This window comes from Acanthochromis polyacanthus, chromosome 10 (genome assembly GCF_021347895.1).
Source record: "Acanthochromis polyacanthus isolate Apoly-LR-REF ecotype Palm Island chromosome 10, KAUST_Apoly_ChrSc, whole genome shotgun sequence".
In the NCBI taxonomy this organism is placed as follows: Eukaryota; Metazoa; Chordata; class Actinopteri; family Pomacentridae; genus Acanthochromis; species Acanthochromis polyacanthus.
In genome coordinates this window covers 23162675-23175442 of record NC_067122.1, presented here as the reverse complement: position 1 = coordinate 23175442, position 12768 = coordinate 23162675, and positions in this window count along the sequence as shown.

Genomic DNA, 12768 nt, shown 5'->3' with positions numbered 1-12768 from the left:
AAACATTAAAAATAGAGGAGCATCATGAAACAAGTCATAAAATACATCATAAAAATAAGTTTGTATTATGTGTTAAAAGCATTTCTGAACAGGTGGGTTTTGAGGAGTGATTTGAAAGTGGTCAGGTCTGTGGAGGAGAGAAGGTTTGCAGTAGATGAACGAAGGCTGCGGGAGGGAGTGTGGTGGTGGAGCAGGTCTCCGAGGTATGAGGGGGCTTGGTTATGGAGGGCTATGTGGGTCAGCAGGAGGACTTTAAACTGGATGCGTTGTGGGATAGGGAGCCAGTGGAGGTTTTGGAGGACAGGGGTGATGTGTTCACGGGAGTGGGTGAGGTGGCGGGCAGCAGAGTTCTGGATATACTGAAGCTTATTGAGGACACGTGAGGATTAACTATAAAGAACGCTGTTGCAGTAGTCAATTCAGGATGTGATGAATGATGAGAGTTTCAGCAGCATGGAAGGCGAGTGGGTTGCGGAGGAGTGGGATGTTCTTGAGGTGGAAGAAGGCGGTCCAGGTGATCTGGTTGATGTGTTGTTGGAAGGTGAGGTTGTTGTCAAGAGTGAGTCCCAGATGACGGATGTGAGATGATGGGGTCAGTGGGGAGGTATAAATGGTCAGGGTGAAGCTGTCAGTGTTTTTTGTGAGGGATCTGGGGCCAATGATTATCATGTCTGATTAGTTCAGTTGTAGAAAGTTGTTTTGCATCCATGTTTTTATTTCACCGAGGCAGTTGATCAGAGTGGAGCAGGTTTTTGGGGTGATGTATTTGGTTGAAATGTAGATCTGTATGTCGTCAGCATAGCAGTGGAAGTGGAGACCATGTTTGCGGATGATAATTGCCAAGAGGGAGGATGTACAGGATGAACAGGAGGGGGCCGAGCACTGAACCCTGGGGGACACCTTGCAGCAGAAGAGCAACGGAGGAGGTGCAGTTATTGATGTTGATGAATTGGTGTCTGTTTGAAAGATAAGACCTGAGCCAGGAGAAGGTAGTACAGTGATGTTGAGGAGTGATTCCAGGTGGGAGAAGAGGATGGAGTGGTTGATGGTATCGAAGGCTGCAGTGAGGTTGAGCATGATGAGGATGGTGAGGAGGCCAGAGTCTGCAGAGCAGAGGATGTCGTTGGTGACTTTAAGAAGGACTGTTTCAGTGCTGTGTTGTGAGTGGATTCCAGATTAAAATGGTTCAAACGGCATCGGAGGTGAGTTGGGTTTTGATTTGGGCAGCTACGACACATTCCAGGATTTCTGGCAGAAAGGGGTTTGTAATTAGACATGTAGCTGTTGAAAAAATAATTGAGATAGATTGTATTGGTTCTTGTCAGACATATGGCTTCTTTCCATGATAGGCTCAGATTTACAGCACAGACTTGATAGACGATTTACGCTAAGATATTACTCTTATTTACAAGTGCTTTACAATGTTTCTCATTCATCTGCTCAGACATTAATGGCAGCAGAGCTGCCATGTGAGGTGCTTGCCTGCCATGAAAAGCAACTTTGGATTCCGTGTTTTGCCCAAGGATGATTTGGCATGTGGCTTGAACCGCTGAACCTGCCATTACAGCCACATTATCACCTGAATCAGAGGATGAGGAAGAGGAGGAGAATTAGGTCTCAGTGGTAAAGTGTCATTTTGTGTGTTGTGGACTAGAAAGCTGCTTAAATGTGGGATGTTGCTGAGGTAAATATTGTCTGTGGGGCTTTGGGTGTTAAGACATGATAGAGAATGAAATGAGGGCCATTTTCAAATAATCTGTAAGGACAGATAATTAGAGCTCAGAGTTATTTACACAGCTTCAGCATGGTATAAAGACATACACCAGGGGAATTAAAAGATAAAGCAAAACTTTGGTTTTCCAGCAGGAACCTATAATGACTCTATTACAGTTAACACAGTGTTACATTGTGGGACATTTTTGTTGCTTTTCTTTGACTTCATTTCATTCTTCATTTATCCCTTCTTTATTTCTGTCACTGTGCTGCTCTGTGATGGCACTGGATTTGACAGCTGCAGTAAATTTTCTTATTTTTTTCATGTCCACTTCTGACATTTGTTGGGTGCTGGTCTGATGATTTCCAGCAGCAGTTCAAGGTCCGCACAGCAATCTTCTTTTTTTTTTTTTTTTTTTTTTTACTTTTGGGTGTTTATTTAAATAAAAAAAAAAACTACTCACAAATGGAGCAAAACGCGTTTGCCTTCCTTGCAATTTATTACGTGAACTGTACATATACAGGAGGTGGTCATCAATTTGAAACAGGTTTAAATAGCTGCAATGGTTCATAGAATTAGAAGCATTGTAAAAGATTACAACCTGCAGATTACAGTGTAGCTGCTATACAGATACACAAGAATAGGCAGGTAGCAATATGGTTTTAAATAGGATATTCAATAAGTTGTGCAGTAGACATTATAATTATCCGAAAATACTGCATTATTTTTTACAAAATAGATACACAGGAAGGTGTTTTATGTGTATATTGATGGAAATGATAGCAACAGTAATAGCAGAAGTGTTTTTGGTTCAATGTCAGCTCCATCCATGATCAAAAAGAACACAGAAGAGCTTTCATGTCCTCTGTTACCCTCAGATCAAAAGCTATGTAAGAGATGGATATAACCTACATATATCCATCCATCCGTGCATTTTTCTCCACTTATCCAGGTCATGCCATGGTGGCAGCAGGCTAAACGGGTCATTCTAGACGTCCGTCTCTCTAGAAACTTTTCCCAGCTCCTCCTGAGGGACCCCGAGGTGTTTCCAGGGCAGATTAGATATGTAATCCCTTCAGCAAGTTCTGGGTCTGCTCCCTGTTGGGCGTGCCCTGAAAACCTCAAAGGAAAGCGCCCTGGAGGCTTCTCAATCAGATGCCCGAACCACCTCAGCTGGCTCCTTTCACTGTGCAGGGGCAGCAGCTCTACTCTGAACTCTCTCTGGTTGTTTGAGTTCCTTGTCTGAAAGGCTGAGCACAGCCACCCTTTACAGTTTTGCCTCTACTTTCTTTGACCTCATTCTTTTGGTCGATACCCAGAGCTCATGACCGTAGGTGAGGGTTGCAACACAGATGAACTTCCGACTCAGCTTTTTCTCCACCGCAGCAGTCTGGTACAACGGCCACATTACTGCTTATGCTGCACCAATCTGTCTGTGCATCTTATGCTCCTTTTGGCCACTCGTGAACAGGCTCTCGAGATACTTAAATTCCTTCCTTTGGTGCAGCAGCTCATTCCCAACCCAGAGAGAACAATCCACCAGTTTCCAGCTGTGAATCATGGCTCCAGACTTGGAGGTGCTGACTCTTATCCTGAGCAATTTGCACTCATTTGCACACTGCTCCAGTGTGCGCTGAAGGTCAAAGACTGATGACACACACAGAACCACGTCATCAGCAAAAAGCAGAGACATAGCTCTGAGGTTCCCAAACCGAGCACTATTATTAATAATATAAAGCTTCTTTGCTGTTTGACATGAGTTATTTTCTGGAAAGCATGTCTGAGTAAAAATTCTACAATATAACCTAAACTATCGAATACAGAATTCCCTTGTTTACTTCTTCTTCACTGTAGTTTTCTCAGGATGTGAGCTGTAAATTAATACAGTCCAGTACCAATCAAATACATTGAATGACCGTAATATACAGTATAGCTACAATTATTCCAGTCAAATTAGACAGTGCAAAGTATCTACAGTTAATTTAAAACAAAAACCAATCACTTTAAGAAATGTAAACTGTAAGTAGAAAAGCTGTTCACTTGTAGACCTGTAAAGCACACAGAAATAAATGCACTTCATAAATAAAGGATTTATGAACTAACTTATTTATATTTACTTCATAATTGCAAAGATGTGACCTCCTTCTTCTGTCAGCTTAGCCAGCAATTATTTCATTTATATTCCATTTTGTCCAAAGTGATATTTCCACTATAATCCACAGCATTATCATGCCATATTAAAATGTGGAACTTTGAACTCGCATATGACATATAAACAAGCATGCAAGCGACGAACACAGTGTGGATGTTTGTCTTCTAATAAATCAAGTCAACATTTACACAGGCCTTCACCATGACAACCAAGGATAAAAAAAAATTAAATAAATAAGAAAATCACGGTCTTGCTGTGAATGGGCTCGGCTCTACACTCAACACCCGCAGAATGACAGATTCTCACCAACGAACTCTCTGAGACGCACAGGTGCACACAGACACACTCGAGAAATCCTGACAAATCCCAAGTTCTGTCAGCGGTGACCTTGGCAGATAGGATCTAGCCGCGGCTCGTGTGGAGAAGGTGCTGATAGTGATCACAACACTTGAAAGTCTTTGATCTCAACAGCATGGAGGCTTAACAGTCAATTAACCCTTTGATCCCATGTGATCCCTGTGGTTTACAATGCCGTACAGCCCATATATACAGTACATACTGCACACACATTCGCAGACGGATCTGTCCTTGCAAGATAACATTTCCAGCATCTTGGCATTTAGTCAAATTGGCACTTCAGATTTATGTGCACTAATGTTGACCTGCCTCATCCTGCTCGTCATGTGTTACGCAGCTTGGTGTTTGTGGTTCAGTGCATATGTTTGATATGATGAGTGGCTGAGCAATGAAAACAGAATGAGAAGTAAGAATGTTAATATCCACGCTGACCGCAGGCTGAACTGACACGACGCCCTGCTGTAGTGCCTAATGACATATTGACTGTTTTGATGGTGTGAGGCCCAAAGCAAAAGACTCGACAAGAAAAGGAAAGAAAAAAACAAGTCTCCACGTATTTTTTTTCCCATTTCAAGAAGTAAAGGAGAGCATGAAGGGTTTACTGATTTCTATCTCTTTTCATATAACGTAATTCTATGCTTTAAATAACCCTTTTATTTTGTTCTGTTTTTTAGCCCCTGTGTTATTTAAATACATAATACAGCTCTCATTCTCCAGGACTTTTATGTGAGTAGTCGACAGTTATTGTCTGTAGTGTTCCACCAGTTTGTTGTTAATTACTTGGATGCTAGTTAAATGATACAAAAACTCGTCTCATATTAAATTTGCTTTTAATGAACAGATCAGTTTATTTTTTCTTGGACCGAAGAAGCAAATGTGCATAGAAATTTGATTTGTGTCCTAAATGATGACAAAGTGTTACGTTTTTTAAGCATGAAGGAGTGCTTTCCTCTGACTGATCATCATCATCGTTGTCTTCTTTAGAGTTCATTTTCAGACAATAGTTCAGTCTCATTTGTTGCAATTTTTCAAATGCAGCTGTGATGAAAACCAATCAGGAATTAATCATGACAGTTAAATACAGTTCACACTTGTTTGCTTCACATCAATTGCATTCGGGTAAATTAAAATTCTGTCATTCTCTGTAACTGGGAGGGTGAAATTTGTTTTGCAGATGCATTTCTTACAAAAATGGCACATTTAAACCTTTAAAAGAATATCTAAAACTTAACTGGCTTCATTTAGATATACAGTATGTTGTTAGTTAAATTCAACAACCAAAAGGAACAACCTGGAAAGCTGTAAAATCCATTGACACATCAACTGTATATGGCTCAAACCTCTATTCTTACAGAGTATTTTCACCAAGCCAAATATTGTCGATGCACAAGAAGAGCCTTTAAAAAAAAACATCATTTGGATTGTGTGGAAATGTGGCGTTTTGTCCAAACCATCAAAGTTATCCAACAAATCCCAACAAATCAGAAAGAACAGTCATGCAGTGTTGTGTACATTTCTGTTTCTGTTTTGAGTTAAACCAATTGTGCTGCACTAAACTGACAAAAGCGCATTGCTGAGGGCACTGTCCTTTTGAGAGAAACAGTTGGTCCATGCTGTCCACATTATCAGACAAGACAGAATGGCTCTTTCTATAGTTTCTTGCTAAGACATATCAAGGACTTGACTGTTATCTTGGGAATGAGTCTAAAAATAGCCTCTGGGGCTCCAACCAACATGTTAGACAGACAGACACAAAGGAGGCATGTTAGTACATGTTAGTACAGAACCTTGGGATCCTGGGATCCTGGGCCCTGATCAATTTGAGGGTCTTTTTGAACCTACACAAAACAATCTCACTCTCCCTCCCTTGTTATGAGAACAACAGGAGGTCTGGTTATTAGTGATTACAATTGGCGTTCTTGCAGAGCTGAATCCAGACTCTGCACAATGTAGCCTGACAAATACCGGCTAGACCTCCTGTCATGGGATGAATCAGCAGTAGGAGTCTGACAAATACCAAAGTCTGTGTAACAGCACAGCATGAGAGGCTGCAGTGGGTGTGGCTCCTTAAACTGACTGAGGCAAGTGGAGAAGAAGGAAAGTCAGCATGGTGGTGCAGTTTGACTCTCCTGGTCGTTTGGTGCTTTTCTGTGTGGACTTTGCATGTTCTTCAAGTGTCTCTGGGAGCTGCTTAATCCCACAGTAAACTAAAGGCGTCCACATTAGGATAATTTGTGGTTCTACACTGGGTGTCAACGTGAGAATGCATAGTCGTATCTTCTGTTGTGTGTCAGATGATTTTGTCTCTAACCCTCTATTGGATAAAGCAAATATAACTTATGGATGGATGGAAGACTGGTAGGTGAGATGTACTGTCTTTCTTTAAAAGCAATAATATATCATTTTTGCAGGACCTAAGTACAGACACAAAGTGAACAGGTTGTGGTAGGAGAAAAAAAACCTTTAATACAGAGAAACTAACTGTAAGGGGAATGGGTGCAACAAGCAAAAGTCACCTGGTGATCCAGAGATGAATCCAAACTAAAAGTCTAAGTAACATCTAAATAAACAAAATCCCTCACAAATAAAACAAAAGTACAAAGATACAAACCAGCATGAGGTACACAAGTTAGAATCCTAGCAGGCTAACAAGAGGTGAACAGGAAGGTAGGAAACAAGTGAAAAACATTCAAATATTCTGTCAGAAAAAGCAGAGGTGCAGACACAAACAGGGAATCACAGGAAACACAAAGCAAAACTAGAAACCGAAACCCATAAACCATGACAGATCCAGCTTTTGTATATTTGTCTTTGAATACAAAGCAGATGTGGTTACTGTCCACTTTCATATTCATTCAGCATTCATTTTTCACCACAGTCGTGTTACCTCATTGCAAAGAGATCATTAATTAATATTCTCAAACCCACAGCTTAAATTTGACAAAGTGGTCTTTTGTGAGATAAGACAACAAACGTCTTGGCAGTAAAAAGTTGATCATTAAACACACAGTCACAGCTGAAGACAGTCAAGTTTAATTTCAGCCAGATATCTGTGACCTCAGCAGTCTATTGTTCTTTTTCACTCCTCTAATCTCCAGATCCTGACTTAATTATCTTGTTATCTCGAGATAAAAAAAAATAATGGTTTTTGAAGGTCACAACTTCAGTCTAATTGCTGTTACCTTCATGAAAGGTAGGTGCGGTAGACCTGATAGTGGAGCCATTCTGTGGCTGGATTAAAATGGAAATTACAGAGAGTCAGACAGTGAGATCGCAACCACTCTTCGCATTTGATTTTACATCAATCGGTATTGATCACAGAGATTACAATCACAATTAGTTACCTATTAAGTCATGTGAAGTTTTTGACCACTGGTGGGGCTTTAGAGTTTGTTTTAATGATCTGAAGTCAGTAAATGGAAAGAATAACAGTTCTACAAGCTGATGTCAACAATGCATATTTTAAAACATTAAGGGAAAATAACTTTACAGGTGAGTTTCGAAATATTCCCTGTTTTTTCTTCACAGACAGCCACAGTACAGTGTGTCGTTCTTTTTGTCTGTTACAGTGGCGCTCCACAGGGGACCTTTAAATTGTGATGTTACTATAACAAGAGTAAAATAAATATAATAACAGCCTTTGGCTTTCTTTGCTTCCACCTTGCTGTCTGACAAAATATTACAAGGTGGTAGTTTTTGGCTCGATTGGCGCTTCATGTTTGCCTAGTTATTGTTTTGCTTCTTAGTGTGCCAGCTGCTTTATCTGAAAACACAGCAATTTCCTAAATCTAACTTTAGTTTGCTGCATGCTATTGTAACTAATGATCCAATTAATGCTCCTCTATTCTGTAATAAGTGATTATTCAACAGAAAATAAAATAAAATCTGCACATAGCACAGAAAGTCATAGTACTAGAAGTCACCCTAATGTCAGGTGGAGGTGTGCTGCTGTCATTATGTGCGGTCCTGCAATGCCATTGTTCCTGCTGTACAGTGTTACCTTATTTTAAACTGATAACTAAACCCCCAATATTCATTTCGCCCATGGTAAACATGAATATTGGGGGTTTAGTTATCAACATGTCAACCTGTTTAGTTGACAACATGTCAAGCTTGTGGTCACATACCAACAGATAGACTCACTGGTCTGTCAGTCTGTCAGCCTCCGACACCCTCCGCCGATGCAAACCCCTCTGACTTGAGCGATCTGTCAGGACCAGCTACTGGGACCTTCCCTGTTTACCTCGGGGCTCTGCTCTTTGTTCCTCTCACATCAAAACAGAGATGTCACTTGACCTTTATTACTCTCTTCCAATCCTTGAATTAGTTAGTACTCTTGTGGAATTTACCCTCCGGCCAATGTTGCACTAACTATGACAACATAAATCTGAGGTCATTCGACTGTCCCGAGGTACGCCTCTATTCATCTATGAATAAATCACTGTGACAAGGAGAGGGCAGCCTGTCACAACAGCGTTAGAATGAGTGAAAGTAGCATAGAAGTGCTGTGAAATGATAGACAAGTGCAGGTATTTGCTATAATTGAGACAGGTTTCCTTAATGTAAAATAATTTGCATTTTTCATGGGGTAGGTTTCATGAGTGTTTTGTATTGTAGGCTTAATCACCTATACAGCTGATATAAATGCTGTTGAGGGTAAATTTAATTTTATAGCTCATTGCCCAGCACACAGCAACCTAACCTGCTGTTAAAAAACACATAAAAGACAAATGAAATGGCTCTGTATGATATTGAGTTAGCGCTTTAATAAGCAGGTTGTTGTTGTGGCATGATAAAAAGCACAGTGTTCTGCATCTTTCAGAGCAGAAGATTTTTCTCAGTCAATGATAAGAGTCTCGACTTGATCGTCTCAAAGTTAATCCTTGTACGGTGACTTTCAACCCTGTATTGACTGGACACCATGTACCTTATACCTGCATTTGCATCTTCTACTGTATTTCCAAACATTCATAGGTGTTTATTGTCTGACCAGTGTGAGAACATGTTGACCAGGACAAAATCAGAAGTCCAAATTTAGCATTTTCACAAATTTTGCCAAGCGCACTACAAGCATGGCCCACCGTTTAATGCGTCCCTGCAGGAACTGTACATCATGTCCACACATTGCTACAAAGATCTCATCAAAATACTGAAAACAGAGTGTTCTCTTTAAACACACCTTTCACCAAACACAGATTTAATGGTCATTTCTGAATATTTGTTGCACATACAGTACCTTACATGCAGACCCTACAGCAAAGATGAATACAGAGTGTCCATTAAATGCTAAATGCAGACAAGATTATGCAATATTCCAATCGGATAAATAGGATTCAGCTTGTCTAAATGTAGTTTTTTGAAGCTGTACTTATCCCACTGTGACATTTCAATGTATTTTAAAGCCTAGACTTTCTCTTTCTCTTATCAACTCTTATCACTCTTATCACTCTTTCTCTTATCAACACACAGGATCACCATTTTCCATATTAAAGGTTAAGATGTTTAAGATTGTTTTCCTGTTGTGGGATATTTGAATAGGGTGCTAGCCAAACCATGGATGTGTTCACTGGAACCATGGGCCTAACCAAAGCTGGTGGAAACAGCGCACACAACAGACAGACGTTTTGGGAAATGAAAGACCAGAATAAACCAGAATAATCCAAGCAGAACAACAAATTAGAATCATGAAGTGTGTAAAGATGAATGAGTCTGCCATAGTGGTACTCTTAGGTTTACTGAAGAGCAATTTGGAAGCTTAGCGTGGTGGCTTGGGGTCATCTTGGCAGTGACTGAAACCTCCTTACTCCAAGCTAATCCAGAAATGAGCAAAGTGGTGGAGAGTAAGTGGAGCTGAGACTGACCATGCAAACATCTCTGAGTCATGGACTATCCTTTGAGGCAACCCAGCTGTCGTCCAAAGTGGCCACATCTAGCTTGGAAAATCCATACTGAATCTCCATGTAATCTCCTATCTCCATGTTAGGAGCTACAGGAGAGTCAGTTTGGTATTGTGCGAATTGAATCGCGTTTCCCTCCCGGGACAGTTTTCTACGACCAATCATAGCATGGGAGGCGGGAGTTAATGCTGCGTCATCTTCAGCGCCTCGAAGATGATGCCGGAGGAGGAGGAGGGGGGCCAAAGCGAATCTTTTTGTGGTCTCTTGGCGTTTTGGATGGCGTTAGTCGTTGCCTCTTTTCAGTTGACGTTTCCGATGATGAGGAGGTAGTGGATGGCTCGTTACTTTCGGCTTCTTGCCGTTGTTTGTACAGAGGAAAATCCCGTTCCAAACGTGTGAGTAAATTTAGCAACTTTTACACATACGCATCGACTTGGTTTGGCTCCGATTTAAAGTTATTCCTAACACCGCTAATCGTTCGGAAGGAGTCTTTTGTACTTGAGAGTACCCCATGTATTAGCAGATTTTTGTGACAAAAATGGCAGTAATCATTCACCGCGACGCTTTCTCGGCTGCATGCCATTGTCATTTGGACTACATGGATTTCAAGGTCAATTTGTTTGTGCGTCACATCCATGTTACGCTGATTGGTTCTTTCTCGTTCAAGCTGCATTCGTTAGCCCCTCCTTTTTGAAATCGTCTCCTATCATCACAATGCCAGACTGCCTTTATTTGTATTTATATTAATACATAAATGAAGTCAGTCTGGATTTTCCAGGCAAGGCCACATCATTCACTGCCCATAACTGTTATACAGTGAGCTACTGTATAACAGTTCAACCCCCATGCAGTTGTTATGGATTGAGAAATTATTTTTAGACACCTAAATTGTTTTTTTTGTTTTTTTTTAAAAATCAGGCTGTAAAAATATTTAGTTTTGCTGTAAAGTTGAGCATTTTTGGACTGGGATGACTTCTGGAGCGGGCCTCAAGTGATCTTTCTGGGAACTGTGGTTTTTGCACGTCTTCATTGGCTTCCTTTTTCAGCCCCAGAGTTCGCTGCTTGGCTACAATGAAAACAGAAGTCAGTGAAGCTAGCTGGTGTCAGCCCTGATGGTGCCAGAAGAAGCTAATTAAAAAATATACAGATCTGCTCTGCTAGCTAACTTAACTAGCAGACCGTTACCAGTCGACTGTCTCAAGCTGTGATGTGCTGCCTAAAGAATGTACAACAACATTACCTGCTCTGGAATTAGTGGTGGATGCTTCTGCACAGAGGAAGGCAAAGAGCAAACATCTGCCTTAGGGCTCTTTTATGTAACTTCCTATTTAAATAAACAGTGCTCCTACATATTGTTGAATTGCATGATGTCAAGTTTTTTTCTTTTTAAGGAGCTGATTTTCTTTCATGGATTTTATCCTGTTTTGACACATCCAGTGAGTAATGGAGCGGATTTATGTAATGCACGCTTTTAAAAAATACCATAAATGTCTTTTGTCAGCAGGTAAGAGAAATAAATGAACAAACTCAGTCTCAAAATATGGTGGAATATAATCAAAGGGTGTATGTAATTGTACATCATGCTAATATAATTTCATTTCTATTAGTGAATATACTAGAAAATAAATTAAGAAATGAATTATTGGTGTAATAAAAGGCTTTTTTGGTGATATAATGAATCATATACCAAAAACCAACGATACTAGCCAGGTTTCCATAATGTATCTTTTGAAGTATTGTGTAGGAAAATTGATAGAAACTTCCCCATTTTTGCAAAAACAAGTGTTTTATACTTTTGAACTTTCACAGAAAGAAATGTATGTGCATATTTCAAAATGGAAACTGATCAACTGTTTCTTCTCCTTCTCTCATTGTCTTCACCTTTGGAAAGCATGAGATATACAATATCAGCTGACCTGAAAAAAAATTACAATTTGCCCAATCAAATAAATTCTTAAAGCTTTCTATTAATTTTTCTATTGTAGCTTGGCAATGTGCTGCTGCTTCTTCAAGGTTTTTTTTTGGTGACTGACAAACAGCTGGACACCCCTAATACAGATGGATTACAACTGACAAAATGTGGACAAACCTTTGTGCCTGAGATGCATTAACACAATAAAGAATAATACAGAGTGCAGAAAAGTTTAACAGGAAAACAAAACAAAAAAAAAGCAAATGACCTCTATTTTAACTCTGTAGAAAATGTTGGTTTTCCACCGAGACAGCAGCTTAAAGGGATTGCCGAAAACCGTGGAGGTCGTGGCTTATAAAGCAAAGTCATTTGCAATGGATCACTTTGCCCTTGAATGTGTGGGTGGGTGTGCATGTCGGTGCATGTTTCGGGGGGCGTGCTTGTTTCCCTATGAGTGTCCTTGATTTTTGAACACTCTCATGCCCCCCATCATCATCAGTATGATGATGTGAGTCTCAGGGGAGGATGAGACAAATGTGCAGCTCGTCACGGAGTCATGTAGTCTGCAATGCCTTCACGTTGTGTTTTGTGAGGTGAGCAGGTGGAGGGAAAATATCGTCATATGTTCCCATCCAGCAGCCATTACCCTCCTTTTACTTTCCCGGCTTTTTGTTTCTCAAAGTACTTTCTTTCCACTCACACAATTATCCTGCTGTCCTCACATCCTGTTCCCTCT